The sequence below is a fragment of the Schistocerca americana genome, chromosome 6 (genome assembly GCF_021461395.2).
Source record: "Schistocerca americana isolate TAMUIC-IGC-003095 chromosome 6, iqSchAmer2.1, whole genome shotgun sequence".
NCBI classification, from domain to species: domain Eukaryota; kingdom Metazoa; phylum Arthropoda; class Insecta; order Orthoptera; family Acrididae; genus Schistocerca; species Schistocerca americana.
Genome location: NC_060124.1, coordinates 263,790,331 through 263,812,891, shown reverse-complemented (window position 1 = coordinate 263,812,891; position 22,561 = coordinate 263,790,331).

Below are 22,561 nucleotides of genomic sequence, written 5' to 3'. Positions count from 1 at the left end.
CTGCTGTTATTGGGGAAATAGAACAAAGATATCCCTGTTTTATACTCTTTTTAATCTGTGCGCTTCGTTCTTGGTCTTCAACACTTATTGTTCCCTCTTGCGTCTCGTACATATTGTATATTAGTGTTTCCCTATAGCTTACCCATTTTCCCCTCAGGATCTCGAACATCTTGTATCGTTTTATAATATCGAACGCTTTTTCCAGGTCCACAAATCCAATGGACGTTTCTCGATTTTTCTTCAGTCTTTCTTCCAATACCAACTGCAGGGTCAGAACTGCATGTCTGGTGGCGCTACCTTTCCTCAAGCCAAACTCATCGTCATCTGACAGACCTTCAATTTTCATTTCTAGTCTTCTGTATATCATTCTTGCCAGCAACTTGGATGTATGAGCTGTTACGCTGACTGTGCAATAATTATCGCATTCGTCGGCTCTCGCTATCTTCGAAATTGTGTGGATGATGTTTTTCCGAAAGTGTGGTGGTATATCGCTAGTCTCATACATTCTATACACCAGCGTGAATAGTCGTTTCGTTGCCACTTCCCTCAAATAGTTTACAATTTTTATGGAACGTTATGTACTCCTTCTGCATTATTTGAGCTTCAGTCCTCAAAAGCTCTCTTAAATTCGGATTCTAGTATTCGATCCCCTATATATTCTAAATCGACTCCGGTTTCTTCTTCTATCGTATCAGATAAATTTTCTCCATCATGAAGGTATTCAGTATACTCTTTTTACCATTCGCTCTCTCCTCTGCATTTTACTGTGAAATTTCCATTGCTCTCTTTCCATCCTCGCTTTCAATATAACGGAAGGTTGTTTTAACTTTCCTTTTGTTGAGTCAGTCCTTCCGACAAACGCGTCTTTTTCAGTTTCTTCACATTTTTATGCACCTATTTCGCCTTAGTTTCCCAACACTTCCTAATAATACTGACGTAAAGAGAATCGCAACACGAAGAAGTAGTGGTCCGACGTAAACGGAAGTTGGTATGCGTGTTTCGAGATCTGAAAGATGATGTCTGTTCAAATATCGCACTATGAGAATGCGAATCTGATTTGCTTTAAATAAGTGCTGTAACGGCAGTGGTCGTTAGTTACCTACGAGATTGGACGTGGTGAGTTGATGTTAGTCAAGAAATTTCATCACAGTTACGAATTTACTTCGTAGATAGCGAAAGGCTTTGCATGATGAGGTTCTTAGTCTAAATTTCAGACATGTCGTACCTGTAACTCCAACTCGAGTAGACATTTTATCTCGGCGGCATTGACTACCTCACTGTTAAAGTCATTGCGATTATCCTTAAAGGACATATGTTTCACAAGCAGATACATTCCGTGTACTAACAGTTTTATGTGCATAATTGTTTCTTTGATATAAGTTTATCCTCTAAATAAGATTTTTCATCGGAAATACCAGGGATCGGTTCCTTGGTGATTTGCTGTAAACTATGCTGTCTTCTAAAAACGCAAACAACAAAGTTTATACAAATACACTCGCAGGATATTTGAAAGATTCTAAATATAAATCAGAGTTGAAGCTACCGTAGTACAGATAAATACTGTGCGTGAGCAATAACCTGTGTTTGCATACTCGACGTGCTTTCACACACGCATAGACAACCGTGTTATGAATACCATTAATACTCATGAGCAGTTGAGTGCACAAAGCGTGATCTGCCAACCAGATGCTTCACTCCACCGATCAAAGGTACGTTACACTTAATTGATTTATTCGTTTGTCGATGTTATTACGTACCTTTCCATATTTTCGTTCTCGCACCGAAGCCTCGCGACACTCCTCATTTGAAGAGTGTTGGAGACTGTGTTCAGCTGATCATAGTCGAGGCAGTTTTTTTTCTAATACTGCTTCTCGGAAGTTATGCCCTTTGCTGAACTAAACGAATGCTTTGTGAATAATGCCAAGGAATAAATGAGCACTGCCTGGAAGACAAGTTTAACAAGTGAAAAATGGTACATCCTCGTAATATACCTCTATCAGACCCTATTTACTATTCCTTAAGACGCATTTCAGTGACAGCCATTATGAGATCAAAATAATGTTTGAATGGTAGATATAGTGTTTTATATTACTGTGGCAAGTGCGTTCCTCACTGCTAATAGTAGTACGTAAGTGTGATTTTCTTTATTAACTCAATATGATCCTTAAAGAACCGTCCCTAACAGTAATTCAAATTCTCCCTCAATTCGTGGCATAGCCAAGAAATATTCTCATTCTTCTATTAAATTAGTTTACATACAATGAAACCTAATTTTTCCGCCAGGATGAGAGGTAAACATTTCTTAGTTACCGAATCTTTTCTTTTTGATATCACAAGTATTTTTAAGGCTTAACTTTCTGAATTTACTATAGCAAGCTTCCTTGTTTTCTCGTAGTACCGTACTGTTGATGCTTGTTCCGCTGTCGTACATCTATATTCAACGTTCTATCAACATATTTGCGAGTGGAAAGTTAAAGAAAAGAAGCAAATATTTGATTAATTGTGCACTTTGCTTTCAGTCTTATGTGATGGACGCTATTAAATGAAAATGTAGGAATCACATTGTTTATTGATTTGTGGTAGTCACAATGGTAATATGCTACCTCACATACCACTCACACGTCTGTTGTAGGTGACAGGTTGTTTCAGTAGATCTCTTGATACTTGTTAACTTGGTATGGAACTATTTTCAACGAAGTTGTGTAATAAAGGTGGCCGATATATGAGGCAGTACGATAATACACTACTGGCCATTAAAATGGCTACACCACGAAGATGACGTGCTACAGACGCGACATTTGACCGAAAGGAGGACGATGCTGTGAAATGCAAATGATTAGCTTTTCAGAGTATTCACACAAGGTTGGCGCCGGTGGTGACACCTACAACATGCTGACATGAGGAAAGTTTCCAACCGATTTCTCATACAAAAAACAGCAGTTGACGGGCATTGCCTGGTGAAACGTTGTTGTGATGCCTCATGTAAGGAGGAGAAATGCGTACCATCACGTTTCCGACTTTGATAAAGGTCGGATTGTAGCCTATCGCGATTGCGGTTTATCGTATCGCGACATTGCTGATCGCGTTGGTCGAGATCCAATGACTGTTAGCAGAATATGGAAACGGTGGGTTCAGGAGGGTAATACGGAACCCCGTGCTGGATCCCAACGGCCTCGTATCACTAGCAGTCGAGATGATAGGAATCTTATCCGCATGGCTGTAACGGATCGTCCGCCCACGTCTCGATCCCTGAGTCAACAGATGACGTTTGAAAGACAACAACCATCTGCACGAACAGTTCGACGACGTTTGCAGCATCATGGACTATCACATCGGAGACCATGGCTGCGGTTACCCTTAACTCTGCATAACAGACAGGAGCCCCTGCGATGGTGTACTCAACGACGAACCTGGGTGCACGAATGGCAAAAAGTCATTTTTTCGGATGAATCCAGGTTCCGTTTACAGCATCATGATGGTCGCATCCGTGTTTGGCGTTATCGCGATGAACGCACGTTGGAAGCGTGTACTCGTCATCGCCATACTGGCGTGTCACCCGGCGTGTTGGTATGGGGTGCCATTGGTTACACGTCTCGGTCACCTCTTGTTCGCATTGACGGCACTTTAAACAGTGGACGTTACATTTCTGATGTGTTACGACCCGTGGCTTTACCCTTCCTTCGATCCCTGCGAAACCCTACATTTCAGCAGGATAATGCACGACCGCACGTTGAAGGTCCTGTACGGGCCTTTCTGGATACAGAAAATATTGAACTGCTGCCCCGGCCAGCACATTCTCCAGATCTCTCACCAACTGAAGGCGTCTGGTCAATGGTGGCCGAGCAACTGGCACGTCACAATATGCCAGTCACTATTGTTGATGAACTGTGGTATCGTGTTGAAGCAGCATGGGCAGGTGTACCTGTACACGCCATCGAAGCTCTGTTTCAATCAATGCCCAGGCGTATCAAGGCCGTTTTTACGGCCAGAGGTGGTTGTTCTGGGTACTGATTTCTCAGGATGTATGCATGTCAGCTCTAGTAAAAATTATTTGTCCAATGAATACCCGTTTATCATCTGCATTTCTTCTTGGTGTAGCAATTTTAATGGCCAGTAGTGTAATAGTGTAATAGCTCTTAATGGTGACACATGCCTTAATGATATGGTTAGAGTTAACACAAGGTATACCAGGAACTTGTATTAGGCTGTGGGCTGCAGAACGTGGTGCCCCTCCCCCGGTTTTATACAAAACGTGACTGCAGGAATTTGCCACCTCTGCCTAGCAACACAGCATTCATCATTGCTCTCCATCCTGGGGCTCATAACGTTCAGCATGGCTTGCAGCAACACTACCCATTGCTTGACCGCCGCCTTTTGACTAATAAACGCCCCGTGGCGGTGATCGAGATGTGATTCTTCTAGAAACTGCATCCTACACGTGTGATTCTGGACGTCCAGGCAACTCTAATCTGGTTTATCCACTAATTACAGGTACAAAATCACCAAGTGAGTCCTGTGTCATCGGATATTTTCACCCTGAGATGGTACCTAGGCCATGGACAGATAGGAGGCCCATACGCTGTAGCATTATAGACCGGAACAGTCACAGTACCAGTAGAAAACACCTGTAGTAGCCATAGGAGCTGTCTACCTATTTTACTATTTAATTTCAGCCTTATATTTATCTATGTCAAGCAGTCGAAAAAAGTATACCTCTTGGCACTTACTTTAGCACTGCTCGGTCGTGAGGCTTTGATTCACTACTTATTCTAGATCAACTGGAACACTGCGACGCACAAAGTGCAGGGCAAGATGAACTGTTCCTTAGGCAGAGTTTCGAACACTTTTAAGACGAAAGTGCCATTGCTGTTGTTCCGTAGAGTCTGGGAGGGTAAACAGAATTTGGGGCGGAACTGCAGTAATTCGTCTCTAACGCCGCAAAGCGTTCTCTGATCTTGTAATTGATAAGGCACTCCTGTTTCAAGGTGAAAAATTCTCCAGCTGCAGACGAAGTTTCTGACAACACTGATTGATAAAGTTCGATGGTCTCCAGCGTAGCTTCGTTACTGCAGTTTACGCGTTTCCAAAGGTTACGCTGTGAAGGTATTTTATTAAAATTTGGTTGCTACGAATCTGGTAATGGAATTGGTTTCCTACGTAATGCAAGATAGGTTAGTCTCCGTTTCGTCTCCAACATTCCTCTGGGTTTCCAACAGGAATATTATCTCGATATTTGATTGTGGACACAGATGTCGTTGCTGTCATTGTTACTTCAACTTCTTCTGCGAGTTCTGAGGTCTCTTTAAAGAGATTTTTGATATACTTATCACAATCGTTCAGCATTTCTTCTAAGACGCTGGATGCACTGTTAATGTACTCTAATATTGCAGCAAGACGACAGTTAACACGTTGACGCGTTTTGCAAAGAGAAAAGCCTAAGGGAAAGCTTTGCTCTAGTATTAAAACAGAGACAAATAACTGGCTACGTGCAACTGCAAGTAACAGATGCGGTACTAGAATGAGATTTTCACTCTCCAGCGGATTGTGCGCTGATATGAAACTTCCTGGCAGATTGAAAGTGTGTGCCAGACCGAGACTCGAACTCGTGACTTTTGCCTTTCGCGGGCAAGTGCTCTACCAACTTAGCTACCCAAGCACGACTCACGCCCTGTCCTCAGAGCTTTACTTCCACCAGTACCTCGTCTCTTACTTTCCAAACTTCACAGAAGCTGTTCTGCGAACCTTGCAGAACTAGCACTTCTGGAAAAAAGGATATTGCGGAGACATGGCTTAGCCAAAGCGTGGGGGATGTTTCCAGAATGAGATTTTCACTCTGTAGCGGAGTGTGCGCTGATATGAAACTTCCTGGCAGATTAAAACAGTGTGCCGGACCGAGACGCGAACTCGAGACCTTTGTCTTTCGCGTTTGTAAAGGCACCGATCTTCACGCACTGCCAAAATTATTCGCAGGTAAGACGTCTTTGACAGATTGTTTCAGAACATCGTTATGTTCGCGGCACTACTAAAGACGTATCTGACGAACTGTACTGTCCCTATGCAATTCTTTATAGCCTGCAGAGAAGGTTAGGTTTAAAGGGTGGGAAACCACATTTCAAGTACACAGCCGTTGGGTCTTCTTTTCTAATGAAAGCTTGTGCGTCGTATAAATGAACGCTAATTGCCGCTGCCCTGCCGTACCGATGACCTATAAAAAACTCAAAAGTAGTACCGATTAGTTTCAAACCAGTAAACCATAAAAGTGGAACTCCTGTGTATAAAACAGCTTCAAACGCCTGATTACTTTGCAGTTGAGTTAATGTGTTAAATAATTGACGTTAAGGATATAAGCGAAAACAGTTTAGAGAAAATTTGAAATTGATGTCACAAGTGATCATAGGATTAAGCACTGAACGAGATTATTCATCGTTATTTGCCATGTCTTTCAAAAATTAGTTTTCCACGCATCTCAGTGTCTATGACGTCGTATCTCTTGGACTACATGCATGTAAATTATATAATTTTGCACTTGCATTCAGTGGTGTATGTGGTTTCTGACTAATAAACGACTTGGGCGTAGAGTTAGTAAGCGCAATTTTTATTCCCCTCCATTGATCTGTGGGGAAGAAATTTCGCAAATGTTTGAAATTACGTGTAACGTTTTTTGGAAGTCACTAAGTGATCTCGTTCTTAAATACTGGACGATTATTGTCCGGGTATTTGTGCGCGGAGAGTTACGCTGCCTTAAGACATACACACAGTTCATAATTGTAAAACCGAGTTTTTGTAGCAGTCTAAAAAAATGTTTGTCTTACAATGACATAAGTTTGCAAGTACTTTAAGAGGTAAATGTGGATACTGTCTGTAAAATGTGTTGCGAATATAGCTGGTAGTAAGGAACTATAAACTGAAGTGCCATGCCTTACCCATCATTTTTACTGCAAGAACAGTGAAAAATTAATAAACGATAATCTTTCATTTCCTAATTTTGTGGGAATTGTCAACGAGAAAAAATCGTAAATGGTTGAAACCACGCCTGAAGTTTGTCACAAGTCACTAAAGTGCTGTATTTCTCAGGTAATTGATGAATGCCCCTAGAGGCCGTTAAACAGGCCACCAACCATGGATGTTGCCATTGGCTGGGGTTAACCGTTTAGTGATACTGAGTGGGTGATATCACGTTCGTCAGACCATGCTCCGTTAAGTCTACAGCAAGTATAAACATCAGGAGGTCTTCACAAATCACACTGAATTCTAAATCCACATACCGAGCAAACGAACACAGTAGCACTGTTCTTGCGATGTTTGTCGCTTCATAACATGGAACTGTTCATTCAGCGAATTATATGCTTTTTGATAACACCACCACATTTTTCTGTTATCCCGTTATGAATACCAGTGCTAATGCACTGCACTTTCTTGGGACCATTTTCAAGATTGTTTTGCAACACTAAATCGTCATCTTCGTATCGAAACCTCAGGACAGACCTTAAAGTTCACATCTCTTAACTCGCCATCATGTGACATTAAATTTCTAAAGTCATGGTTGCCTCTTGGAGCTTGTTGCTTTCGGCCACATTTGACTCCAGTTTTCAAAATCGACCGGAACACTTTCCTATGGTTAGCATTTTGCTGTACTTTTCGACGTTCACTTGGTGCAGAACTGGCTTTTCCATTCCTTGCGCTACCTTCAATGACCTTGACTGCATGCATTTCTCCTTGTTTGGATGTGACGTAGATGCTTGGATGCAGAATAACAGTTATGCCAGTTACTGCATGACAAATGATAACGAAATTTGTAAGACCGCCTGTTGTACTACAGCGAACAACAGTTGTGGTGAAGAGGACGACGAAAGTGGTGTTTCGAGAGAGAAAATAATGCCTGATGTAAAGGCGAAATAGAATGGAACACCTACAGCCGTCCTTATGATCCCGTTTATTATACGGCTATGAGTTTCGGTGCTTCAGTGCAACATCTTCAGGCCTTAACTGACGCTGAGGGGTTGAATCGTAAACTCCAATCGTATACACTATTCATCAGTGGGCAACAGCTACGAACTAATTTTCCCAGACTACCGGGAAGCATGATGTTCTGTCTCCAAACGTCAACTACCAACTTTGATAACTGATGATTAATCTCGAACGTCAGCCGAACCGATATTATTGGAGCGTCTAAGCGATTGTACTGCTGTTAAACGCCACACAAGTTTCTGAAAGAAAAAAACTAGCTTTTTCAAGCTCGATTTCAGAAAGTAAGTGGACTAAAATACTATAAAGTGCGAAAAAAGTGTATCTTGTTAGTATCAAAATGAAAATATTGTATATTGTAACACTTATTACAGTTTTTGGGTCTAGTAGAATTTTTCCACGTTTTCCGATAATCCGGATTATCTCCGGTCCCACCTAGTCCGTATAAATGAGCGTCTTCCGTATTGCATGTGGCGTAATTACGCTGAATAGAAAAGGAAACTGGTACACTGCCTAATATCGCGTAGGGCCCCCGCGAGTATGCAGAAATAGCACAACACGATGTGGCATGACTAATGTCTGAAATATCGCTGGAGGGAAGTGACACCGTGAATCCTGCAGGACTGTCCGTAAATCCGTAAGAGCACGTTGCAAGGCATTCCAGATATGCTCAACAATATTCATGTCCGGGTAGTCTGGTGGCCAACGGAAGTGTTCAAACTCAGAAGAGTGTTACTGGAGAGACTCTGTAGCAATTCTGGACGTGTAGGTTGTCGCATAGTGCTGCTGGAATTGCCCAAGTCCGTCGGAATGCACACTGTCCATGAATGGATGTAGGTGATCAGACAAAATGTTTACGTAGAGACGTATCTAGACGTATAACGAGTCCCTAACACTCCAGCTGCACACATATCATACCATTACAGAACCGCCACAAGCTTGAACAGTCCTCTGCTGACATGCAGGGTCCATGGATTCATGAGGTTGTCTCCATCACACGTACATCCGCTCGACACAATTTCAAACGAGACTCGTCCGACAAGGCAACATGTTTCCAGTCATCAACGGTCCAATGTCGGTGTTGATGGGCCCAGGCGAGGGGTAAAGCTTTCTGTCGTGAAGTCATCAAGGATACACGAGCACGTATCGATGATGTTTGGTTAAATGATTCACCCACTGACACTTGTTGATGGCCCAGCACAGAATTTACAGAGCGGTTGCACTTCTGTACGCTGAACGATTCTCTTCTGTCATCGCTGTTCCCGGTCTGCAGGATCTTTATCCGGTGGCAGCGATGTCGGAGATTTGATGTTTACCGGATTCCTAATATTTACGGTACACTCGTGAAATGGTCGTACGGGAAAATCCCCACTTCATCGCTACATCGGAAATTCTGTGTCGCATCGCTCGTGCACCGACTATAACACCACGTTGAAACTCACTTAAATCTCCATAACGTGCCTCGGTAGCAGCAGTAACCTATGTAACAACTTGGCCAGACACTTGCTGTCTTATACAGGGCGTTACAAAAAGGTACGGCCAAAGTTTCAGGAAACATTCCTCACACACAAATAAAGAAAAGATGTTATGTGGACATGTGTCCGGAAACGCTTAATTTCCATGTTAGAGCTCATTTTAGTTTCGTCCACCTACGCTCAATGGAGCACGTTATCATGATTTCATACGGGATACTCTATCTGTGCTGCTAGAACATTTGCCCCTACAAGTACGACACAACATGTGGTTCATGCACAATGGAGCTCCTTCACATTTCAGTCGAAGTGTTCGTACGCTTCTCAACAACAGATTCGGAGACCGATGGATTGGTAGAGGTGGACAAATTCCATGGCCTCCACGCTGTCCTAGCCTCAACCCTCTTGACTTTCATCTATGGGGGCATTTGAAAGCTCTTGTCTACGCAACCCCGGTACCAAATGTAGAGACTCTGCCAGCATCTCGTGGTCGTGCGGTAGCGTTCTCGCTTCCCACGCCTGGGTTCCCGGGTTCGATTCCCGGCGGGGTCAGGGATTTTCTCTGCCTCGTGATGGCTGGGTGTTGTGTGCTGTCCTTAGGTTAGTTAGGTTTAAGTAGTTCTAAGTTCTAGGGGACTGATGACCATAGATGTTAAGTCCCATAGTGCTCAGAGCCATTTTTTGTAGAGACTCTTCGTGCTCGTATTGTGGACGGCTGTGATACAATACGTCATTCTCCAGGGCTGCATCAGCGCATCAGGGATTCCATGCGACGGAGGGTGGGTGCATGTATCCTCGATAACGGAGGACATTTTGAACATTTCCTGTAACAAAGTGTTTGAAGTCACGCTGGTACGTTCTGTTGCTGTGTGTTTCCATTCCATGATTAATGTGATTTGAAGAGAAGTAATAAAATGAGCTCTAACATGGAAAGTAAGCGTTTCCAGACACATGTCCACATAACATATTTTCTTTTTTTGTGTGTGAGGAATGTTTCCTGAAAGTTTGGCCGTACCTTTTTGTAACACCCTGTATAGGCGTTGGCACCGTATTCTGCCTGTTTACATATCCCTGTATTTGTATACACATGCCTATACCAGTTTCTTTAGCGCTTCAGTGTATATGCATTGACGATTAGGAAGCTGTAAGATTTTCCGTAAGGCGCGTTTATACGGGTCATACTTTACGTTAGCGTTTGGCCGCAATAGAGTTACCGTCAACATCGCTGCAATGTTGTTGCAGTACACGGGAATTTTGCGTAATTGCCAGGCAATATTACTGGGGTTGGAGGTAGTAGCCGACGTATTCCTGAAAGGTTACCAGTATTGTCGACTACGCGTGTAGAATATCTCGTACTGATGCGCAATATCTCTCTCTGTCCTCAACTGTAAATGCATCCCTCTTGCTCTCACCTTTGCTTCCTACTTCTCTCATCGACAGTGTCGCAATCAAGGGTCTGTCAATGAGCGAAAACAATATCGTTTCACTTTCGTTTGGAAGTTTGCGCACGTATGTACAGTATACTTACGTGATTTATAGTTATTTGTAGTGTACAGCAGTGGAGAAGTAGACGAGAGAAGTATTAATTTCGTAAATGGTATTGATCTACGACCAGCGATATGGGAGTAACGTATACAGAGATCGCAGTTTGAAAAAGGACACTTGGCTGGCTGTCGTCGTTGAGCGCGGAACATGCTTCATGAAGCAAACAAAATATTCAGAAGTCTTCGAACCCATGCCTAAGGCGAAGCAAAAACGTTGCATAGGAAAAATGTGGGTGCAGGAGGCTCTTTATCCACATGGTTTGCGTTTGATTCGAGGAGTTTCATACTGTCTTGAGACGTGGCTGAGGCAGAAATTGATTATGTAAACCTTCATGATCTCTGGTGAATAAAAATAAGATACAAATTAAAACTGCACACTTATATCTACCTACGACAACGAAATTCTTCAAACTTCCCACCAAAGGATAGGATACTTCCGGTACCAAGTGGCTTGTGATGAGTAGTGGGCTTTGAAGAGGGGTATTAAAATTCTTTGCGAATCACCAGCAGCTAAAAACCGAAGGGTGATCGCCAGCCGGTTGTGACTGGTATACACGTTCTCATATTTGAGTAGGTTTCAGCAGTTCTTAAATCAATTGCTTGTACGAGGTATTCGAAAACATATTTCGACAGTTTGGTAAAATTATGGTAAATTTATGTGTCCACCATTAGTTCACGAGTTAAATTTTCTGAAGCATTCAGCTTGCTTAAAGAGAATTATCGACAAAGCTTGAATTCTCTAGTTCTTTTCATCCTTATCATTTTACGATGTAAATGCAGTAGAGGCGCACTTAACGTCCTCGGCAGGTATATGACGAATTTGCAGCAATGTTGTGAGCCCGTGTACATACCTTTCTCCCGGAAATGTATTACTGTAATGATTGTCTGGCATCAATGGCTGGCAGTGTTATTGTACTGGGTGCGGCAACATAAGTTCCTGGTTTCAAAAAGGAATAAAACTCATTTCTCTCAACTTTCGTCTTGATTAATTAGGATCACGTAACAACTTCCTCTTCTTATTTTTCAGTACAACGTCATCTTCTCTTTTCCTTTCTGCTGTCCGTCTCGTTCCTTATTTCTTATTTCTCCTGCATTGAAAGCTTTCTAAATTTACTATTTAATTTGCAAAAAGATATTGGTCTGTTATTTCCGATTCTTTGCTGTTGTTTCTTCCTAGTTATTTCCTTATTTCTGTAATGTGTAATCCATGCTACTGACGATTTCTTGTTCCAGAATTACGAGAATGTCTGTTTCCTGAGTCTGTTCTTATTCATTCGGCAGAAGGCTTCAAGAAAGGTTATCCCTCTTTCAGCCATTTCTTCTTATATTTTTCTGTACATTTTCTCAGATCTCCTCATGACTTCTCTTTTTCCGGCCATATGCCGTTTGTATTACACCAATTATTTTTCTAACAATCCGTCTCTCAAGTACCTCTATTATGTCCAGCTTATGGTTCATTGTTAGGCATTCACATCCATACAAAAATTCTAATCTCAACCACTATGGTATAGAGTTTTTAATTTGGTACTTCTACGTATGCATTTATTGTTGCAATTGTTCTTTGTCAAACCATATCCGCTCTGCATTTTGTTAACTCTCACATGTACCGAATTTTTTTTAGTCAGGTCTGTTGTGTAGTTTCTCCTAGATATTTAAATTAACGTACCAGCTCTGTTTTACGTATTTGTCTTTGTGAATTTTAGTGCACTTTTTTATATTTGTTACGACTTTATTAATAAAATTTTCGAATGTCTGTGAATTCCTACGGGACCAAACTGCTGAGGTCACCGGTCCCTAGACTTACACACTATTTAAACTAGCTTATACCACGGACAACACACACACCCATGCCCGAGGGAGGACTCGAACCTCCGGCGGGAGGAGCTGCTGAATCCGTGGTATGGCGTCTTAGACCACGCGGCCACACCGAGCGACGAATTTTGTTTTTTATCTGATACTTGGAGACCAGTTGTATTTGATATTTCTTAGAAGATTTATGTGAATAGCTTTATCAGATTTTGTGAAAATACTGCAAAATCTGCTGCTAAAGTCAGGCAATTTATCTTTCTTAAGTTTCTTTTTCCTTCCGAGAACTATTGGTTAGATTTTGTATTTTTTACGCTCTAAATGCCAGATCCTTAAAATATTTTTCTAAAACGCAGTAAACAGCAGTGTTGCTCCCCCCCCCCCTCCCTCCTGTCTAACATCGTTTTTATTTCAAATGGCTGAGGTAGTTTCTCTCATAAATTTGACTTTAGATATCGTCTTTAATAGAGTTTCATGAATTATGTTGAATCATTTCATGAATCAGAATTTTTAATTCTTTAATGACCTAGGTACAAAATTTAAGTTTTGTTTTACACAGCTTTTGGAATAGTATCAAGTAGGTGGCGCTCCATTGCTCAGGGTGCAGCAACATAGGATCTGTAATGGACAAGCGCGCCGTTCAGGATGTAATGGTTGAAATGGGGTGGTCTCATTAAACAGACGTAGTAATAAAATGTTGTTCTCCGGATCAGTCACTATCATGCGATTGAACAGTGCGGAGCGTACTTTGACATCGAGGAATACTTTTCGAACGGATGCTCTGTTATCGCCTTCCGATGTCGCTTTAATGTAGCCCCTTTGTAACGTGCTCCGGGCCGGAAATCTGTTTTTACATTGGTCACTGTGCTGAGACAAACCGCGAGTACGACAAGACCGGAAACTAGAGTCCCTTGGCCCATGAGTTCATGTGAGAACATCGAGGCAGTGAAAGATTCAGTCTTCCTACAGCATTCTGCAGGAGTCTGCCCTTGGACTTACAAGCTGGTTATTGTGCAGGAACTCTCTGAACGCATCTCGGAGGTACGCATATGAGGCACTTCTCGAAATCTTCATGAGGACATAATGGGTTCGGTGATGTAGGCCATTTTCACTTTCACTGAATGGGTCAACAAACTGAACGTGCGCTACTAGGCCAACACCATTTCCCGAGAACTACATCCTATTGGAAAAATTTACCTTACCCCGACTTGATGAATTGTGCTTACGAGAAATATTGTTCCAACAGGACGAATCAGCGTCTCACACTTCAAGGATGGCAATGGCTGTTTTGAGGTAAACCTTCCCAGAGCTCCTGATCCTAATAACGCGCGGTCTCTAGTGGATAACTCGCTTCCTCGACCAAACACACCCACTCCTATACTGGTAAGTCTCATGAGAAACATCAGAAATTGGTTTATTCACTGTATGGGCAATGGGGGGGGGGGGGGGGGCGTCTCTTACCAGATATAGTTCTCAAAACTATGTTACACAAATTTTTGGTATGTACTTTACTTAAAAATAAAAAATTGCTGTCTATAAAATAGCAAAATGGGTTTTATAACGTTTGGAGATCAGGAAGTTATGTCGCCTCGTCATATACTTCTGACTGCAGTTCATGTCACCACAGTGTTGCCAGATAACACTATCGGGATATATTGCCAGTGACATGCATATTTTATGGTGCCCTACAGAACGTGTTCCCACTATGTGAAGTTGCCTTCTGTTGTCTCTGTGCATGCACATGGCAGGTCTGTAGTTTGAACAAAAGTACAAGTACTTGGTAGTTGACACTTCACGTGTCGGAGCTGCCTTCCCCCAATCAGAGCACTCTAAGTTACGCCTGAACTGATCGCCATTGTCAAAGTGCCAAGACACATGGTCCGTTCAAATGGTTCAAATGGCTCTGAGCACTATGGGACTTAACATCCGAGGCCAACGGTCCCCTAGAACTTAGAACTACTTAAACCTAACTAACCTAAGGACAACTCACACATCCATACCCGAGGCAGGATTCGAAATTGCGACCATAGCGTTCAGGCGGCTCCCGACTGAAGCGCCTAGAACCGCTAGGCCACACCGGCCAGCATGGTCAGTTCACTTCCATTGTTGGGGCAGTGCTGTGTATTGTATCAGCGCCACCGTTTAAGACAGGAAAAAATTAGATTTGGTGCAATATTTTTGAGCGCACAAGTTACAGCCTGTTGCCATGTTACATGGCCGTTGACCATAAGTTACGCTGACCATCAGTTGCAACGTAGAATGCAGGCAAATGGGCCGTCGAACTGCTGAAAAGGGTAAATGCAGCAGTTGGCATGGCGCAAGTTAAAGGCTGATGGGGCCTACTAGCGCAACCTTGGTGTTATGAGTATGTGACTCAGAGCGGTGCGATAGCAAAACAGAGGAGCACAGCCGGATATAAATAGGTGTCAGTTTTCTAACGAGGGGCATTCAAGTGTGGCAGCTCTCCTGGATGGCAGGGTGTGTCACACCACCGGCAACACACAGCAGCTGATGGGCTGCCAGCGATCCAGTCCACGGCAGGTCACTGGTTCAACCCTCTGAGGCCAATGCGGGGTCTGTAGCCAGCCAGCGGTGGACCACTCGATGGCTCGCCACCATGCGCAGTCTTGTTGGCTCCTAACACACACTGGAGGCATACCGAGGCGAGGGCTGCAGATTTGGCTGTCGGAATGCAGGCGCTTTTGTCGCCCACGGTCTTAACCACGACGGCGAAGAAGCACGCAGCGGGCTGCCCTGTAGCTCCCAGCGAGCGGCACTGAGGCAACAGGGACGAAGACCACTGAGCCGGCTGCTTGCGCATCCTGAAGTCGTCAAAACTCCTCAGCTTTACACGGCTGGCACGCAGCAGTACGTTGAACGAGTCGCTCAATTAGCTTTTCCATGTTAAACCATTTTGCAGACAGCGAAGGGGCGTCCTCAGCATCGCGGGACCCTGTGATGCAAACAGAGGGGAATGCAGCACTGTAGCTGGGAATAATAAAATACTTGAAGATCACAGCCGAGTTTTAATACGGCGCATCCCGACAGTTTCCATCCGTAGGCAACATTCCTCCACCGCATGCCAACATCTACATTTGGCAGTGACAGCTACAGTATGAAGCGCGTGTATTTCACTATCATCGTCGTGCCCGTGTTGTTTTTGGTGTGGCTGTTACCTCTGATGAAATGCGAAAGGAAAGGGCGAGACCTAGAATTCTGGATGCAAATACATCAGGAAAGAATGTTGGGCAAGGAATTGCGTTTAAAGGTTAATTGCGACAAGTCGTGTGCTATGTGCGCGAATACTTTGAAAGGGAAGTGGAAGAAGGGGGACTTCCCTTACCGGTTTTCAAAGCAATAGCGCGAACCACAGCTGCTATTAAAGTTAGTTAATCGACCATACTTCATAGTGGTAAGAAAAATATGAGAAGGAAAGAAGTGAAGCAGGACCCTCTCTCTTGTTCTTTTATGAGATGCAGGGAGAGAAGTATTCAGAAAGGCGTAACATGTCTGGATTCTTTTGGGCAACTAGCGATTCGACGTCACAGATACAGTTATTGTCGGAACAGAGATCGGCCTGCATTAGATAAGCTTCGGAGGACATTCTGCGAGGCTGAGCTTTCAGAAAGCAGCGAATCTGTGTTGCGACTGGTTCTGCCGAGTCACAGTTTTAAATACAAAACTATTTCAGAACTGAAAACGTTTCTGGACCGAGAAGACATTGCCACATGGCGATGCAGATTTTAGCCAGAAATGTTATTCTTCTCGAGGACATTATTTGGATCAATGAAACATGGGCGAATGCATGTTATGCTGCGGGATTGGAGTGATGACAAAGAAGTTGGTACGGCGCTCTCCTCTGACTAAGATAGTGGAATCACTCTGTCGCATGCTGGTATGTACCGAGGCTTTATTCCCGACTGTCAAATGCTTTTCAGGTAAAAGAAGAAAACATAAACGTACCATGAAGAAATGAATCATGAAACGTTTTTAAATTGGTTCGAAAATAATTTGTTACCAAGTTTAGAAAATCCATCAGGAATTACTGTCGTCGATGCTCGATACAATTCAGCTACGACAATACTCCAACCCTGCTCTGTCGAGAGGAAGACGTTATTCAGTGGTGGCAAGACAGGGTTGGTGTGCATGGTGCACCGAAAAAGATAGAATTGTTAGAACACGGGTCACTTGTAAGTCACAATTTCCAGCGTATGTTATCGACGAAACAGCTTATAAATACGGACGTAGGGTCGTAAGACTGCTAACTTATCACTGTCACCTTGAACGCTGGTGAAAGTATTTGGGAGCTAAATAAGAAGTTTTGCATCAGTGAAGTTGAAAAACTGAGCAATGTCATCAAAATGGGTTCCAGGGTTATTGTGGAGCATACAAAGCGAGTATTTAACGAAGCACTGAATAATAGAGGTCTTCTTGAAGATAGTGTAACGGAACTTGTTGCTTCCTGATGTTCAACCAGTCCGGAAATTCCAGTAACTCAGGAATAAGTGCTATCTACCCTCTTTCAGGCAAGGCAGCTGCATGCAGCTTGCAGTCAGCGGAAGTATGTTAACAAAAAAGGTTTCATTACTTCTAAACGGTTTAATTTATTTCGAAGTACCATGCCTGTGTCGTTTATAATCTTTGATCTGTAACGCGTAAGCTCGTGCGATCAGTGAGATTAGTTTCGAGTAACCAACGAAAGCCAGAAAGTGCAGTATGCGTTTAAGCGTAGTTTTCTGTCTTGAACTGACTCATACGAGGTCGGCATCAATAGCCGTGAACATCGAAAGCTTAATGAAAAGTTCTGCGGCAAGTTGTTGACCGCCGTTTACTCTGAGCACTGCACGTCGCGGGGGTTTGCAGTTAGATTAGCAGTTCTGTAATTAGCCACGTAAAATCAGGAGTCGGCAGAGCATCCCGAGTTCGCGTCATATCTCACGGCGGCCACTTCGAACATTCCTCCGTATTACACCTTAGTGAAGGTGCCTGAGATCGCGTATTGACGAACTGTCAATACCAGAAATATTGACGAGCTTCATTGGTGGTCGTAAAAATATTCTCAGTGTCGCCAACACATACTGAGCGTTTGAGGCCGAGCACCGATGGTTCGGCAATATTCGCCATTCAGATGTTGGCAGAGCTTCATCCACCAGCCACACTGTCAGAGTACACTGTAAATGTTTTCACTTCGTATTTGAGCATAACACCCCCCAGATTCAGTTTTTCGACTAGTCTTTTAACACAAAACAATTTTAATAGTAGTTTGCAGTACTACTCGTATTTACCACTTTATGGTGGTCAGTGGAGCATTTACTATGGCATACTTTATTTATTAATTTGCAAACGGAATAGGTCTCGCCGTATAAACGCAATGACCCTGAAATTCGTCAGTCTTATCATATTGTTACAAAAAAAGTCGTTAGTTTCCTGAATTATTACAAAAAAAAAAGAAAATTTCGTTGGTTACCTGAATATACCAAAGCAGTACGGGTACGATTCTTTACAGGTTTCAGTAACAATTTTTGCTAATAGTGTTTTCTGATGATACAGCACTAAACTTCAGACATTCGAATAGCCTGCATGTGGCCAGAAGTTACACCTGATCTCTCGTCGACTGCGACTGCCTCTACCATTAACGGGTTTCTTATCTATTTTATGTAGTGTGAACATTAATAATTACTCATAAGATTCAGGACTCGTACGAAAACATAGTTTATGATGTCTTTTACGAGGGTCTTTTAATAAGTAATGCCCCACATTTTTTTTCAAAAAAGCAATTAATATACATAGACAAACGCTTTTGTTGGTAATTCACATTTGATGTTTGTTCTGTGCACCGGGGAGGTTTGGAAACGTTCTACAGACGGCAGAGCTGTAGTACAGCGTCAAAATGGCGTCTACATACAACTCGCAGTAAAAGCTGCGTGCTGTTATTGAATTCTTGTGTGCAGAAAAAAACCGTGGTGAACATCCATAAACGCTTGGGGGCAATGAATGACGATGCTGCAGTTGGTGGGAGTACAGTTGGGTGATGGGTAAAGAAAGTTACAGCTTCAGGAAATGCAGAAACAGATCTCCACGATCAGCCACTCTCGGGACGTCCTGTCACAGCCACTGCTCTAGACATGCTGAATTGGGCTGATTCCATTATTCATTGCAACTGGTGCATCACAACTCGACAGTTTGCTCTACAGTTGTCGGTCGGCATTGGAAGTGAGTCTGCAATGATCGAGACTCTCGGATATTCAAATAGGTGCTCACGATGGGTTCCACGAATGCTCACAGCAGAGCACAGGATTCACAGAACAGCCATTTCATCTAAATGGCTGGAGCGTTTTCAGACCGTCTGAGCCGTCTTTCTGGCACGGATCATTACGGGGGACGGAAGCTGGGTGCACCACTTTGCGCCGGAAACAAAAGGGCCGTCCATGGAGTGGAGTCACCCTCATTCACCACAAAATAAGAAATTGAAGACAACCCTCTCTGCCGGAAATGTCATGGTGTCAGTCGCCTGGGATTGTAAATTTGGAAATTTTTGGTAAGGACTATGGGACCAAAGTGTTGAGGTCATCGGTCCCTAGGCTTACGCACTACTTAATGTAACTTAAACTAACTTACGCTAAGGACAACACACACATCCATGCCCGAGGGAGGACTCGGACCTCCGACGGGGGAAGCAGCGCGAACCATGAAAAACTTCCTAGACCGCACGGCTACGCCGCGCGGCTCCTGGGATTGTGGCGGCGTCATTCTCGTGGATGTGATGTCAAGTGGGTTAACCATCAATTAAGAGGCATAATCGCAGACTCTGAATAAACTCGAGAACCGTTTCCGACGTGTTCAATATGTCAAGAGTCTAGCAGACATCTTGCTTCAACACGATAATGCACGCCGAAACACAAGTCTGCGAACCCTGGAACACATTGCCAAATTGGGGTTGACATCATTGCCTCACCCATCCTACAGTACAGACGTGGCACCCTTGGACTTGTATCTCTTTGCACCGCTTAAAGATTCTCTATAGGGAACACACTTTGAAGATGACGAGACTTTCATTCATGCAGTGAAAACATGGCTAGGCCTACTGGTAAGAGCTTTCACCAGCACGGATTACATGCTCTTCCACAATTTTGACGTACAGCCATAGAACGAGATGGAGAGTACGTAGAAAAATAGGATATGGACAAGACATATTGATGTATACAGTCACCAAATTCTGACTTTTAACAATAAACATGTTCTGAGAAACAAAAGTGTGGGGCAGTACTTACTGAACGAACCTCGTATATCCAAGGTAATGGAATTAGTCAGTAAATCAATATATGACAAGTCACTTCTTTTTTCAGCCATTTTCGGACTTTTTCGTTGTTATCTGTTGCTTACCTATTATAACTAAAACAGTTGCTGCATGTGGTTTCTTTTGCATGTTCGACATTTTAAACTTGTGAAATCGTGTCGTCGACTGAAAATATTGACAATATTATTGACAATGTGGGATCGCACCAAAATACTGAAGCTATGAAGAACTAGTGTTGTTAATGAATACTGAACGTAAGCAGGCCCCTTAGCACCACTTGTGAAGTGACGCCTAACTTTTGGATGTCGCCTGTATCCGAACGCCAGCCAGCACGCGATGTGGCAAATGCTTTAGCGGAAAGTGACGCACGTCAACTACCAGGCAACTTCACAGGGCTATAGTATAAAAAAAAAAGGTTTTTAACACTATGGGACTTAACATCTCTGGTCATCAGTCCCCTAGAACTTAGAACTACTTAAACCTAACTAACCTAAGGACATCACACGCAGCCATGCCCGAGGCAGCATTCGAACCTGCGACCGTAGCAGTCGCGCGGTTCCAGACTGCGCGCCTAGAACCGCTAGACCACCGCGGCCGGCAGGCTATAGTCACACTCCACGCTAATCCTTTTAAATCACACATCAACCTGTGAATTAATAAAGTAATTTTGCTTTAACCAATCGCTTCGAAACTATAGGCAGCATGCCAACTACAGTTTACTTCTGTTCTATACCTGAAACAATGTCGGAGATATTAAAAAATATACAAAACCTAAATTTTGTAGCTATCAGTAAGGAACAATATCTTAACATGTTTTTTTACATACATCACAGGTTCCATTGTAACAAACGTTTTGTGGAAAGATATGTAATGTTTTCAGTTTCCATATAACAACTACTATTTTCCGTTGTTTGACACTATTTTCATTCATTGTACTATTCGAGTGACTGGATGAATGCACCATGTTTGTGAGACATGTATCTTCAAATTTGTTAATTATTGGTGATTTAGAATGTGAACCACATTATGTAATCCTGGAGTAAACCGAACACACTGACGGAAAAAAAAGTCGCAACACCAAAAAATGATCAATGTAGATCATGAAATTTCAGCTATACATTTATCTAGGTAACATATAAAGGGATTAACATTGCAGGGTCACAGGTAGGCGCGAGATAACCCCCTTTTAATGTGAAGCGTTGCTGCATTAATGACCAATGTTACCGCCAGAATGTTGAAGGGAAGTATGTAGAGGTGCATGCATTGTGTTGTACAGTTACCGGATATCAGTTTGTAGGTTCGAGTTTATTGCCTGATGCACTTGGTCGGTCAATACAGGGTCCGTTAATACTGGTTGTGGATGACGCTGGCGTTGTACGATGGTTTCACATATGTGTTCGACTGGAGACAGATCTGGTAATCGACAAGGACAAGGCACATGTCGACACTATGTATGTTTGGATGCAATAGCTGCATGTGGTCGAGCGATATCCTGTTGAAAAACATCCCCTGAAATGCTAATCGTGAATCGCAGCACAGCAAATTGAATCACTAGACTGACGTAAAAATTTGCAGTCAGGGTGCTTGGGATGGCCACGAGAATGCTCCTGCTGTCATATGAAATCGTACCCCGGACCATATTATAACATCCACGATATACTTTTTTTTTTATTACGAGTGGAATATGAACGTGTGGATAATATTCATTCAATTATGTAATTATTTCTTAAAAAGATGATAATTATGTAAACCACAGACAATATTTATCTCACATTCTTTGTTAATCTGTGTCATTCTTTTCTTTTGTTTTGTACTCTTTGGCCGTCTTCTTCTGATGTACATCGCCGACGCAAGACGCGAATCGATTTGAGGTCTGTTAAATGAAAAACATTTAATGTAAAATTATTGTACTTTTATTATGTTAATTTGCTGGTAAAAACAAATAGAGCCAGATGCGTTAAAACTATTTATGATTAATTATGGAAAATTCACTTCCTCTTTTAATCATAATTTTGTATTAATTGTTTTATCAAAGCTGCAAGAAGCGCAGCCATTGTTAGTTACAATTATATAGCAACTCCGCCTGTACTTCTAGTTGAAAATAGCATTGGTTTGCGTTAAACTAGTTTGAAAAACAATTTAATAATTTATTTTATTGGTGGCATCAATTTAAATGATTTATTGGGAAAATGAATATCTTAATTAAAAAAGAAATTCTCTATCTTTTGTTGGCCGCCATCTTAACTTTTATCACAGCGCAAATTTAAATTACTTGAAACTACAAACTTTCAATATTGTGATGTGTAAGAAATAAATGTGCAGCGGTGGTACTGAACTCTATTTATATAAAAAAAAAATTAATGGAATCAGACTGCATTTTCTAAGAACAGTGCTGATGGTATTTGTTGTTGGTTCAAATGGTTCAAATGGCTCTGAGCAATATAGGACTTAACTGCTGCGGTCATCAGTCCTCTAGG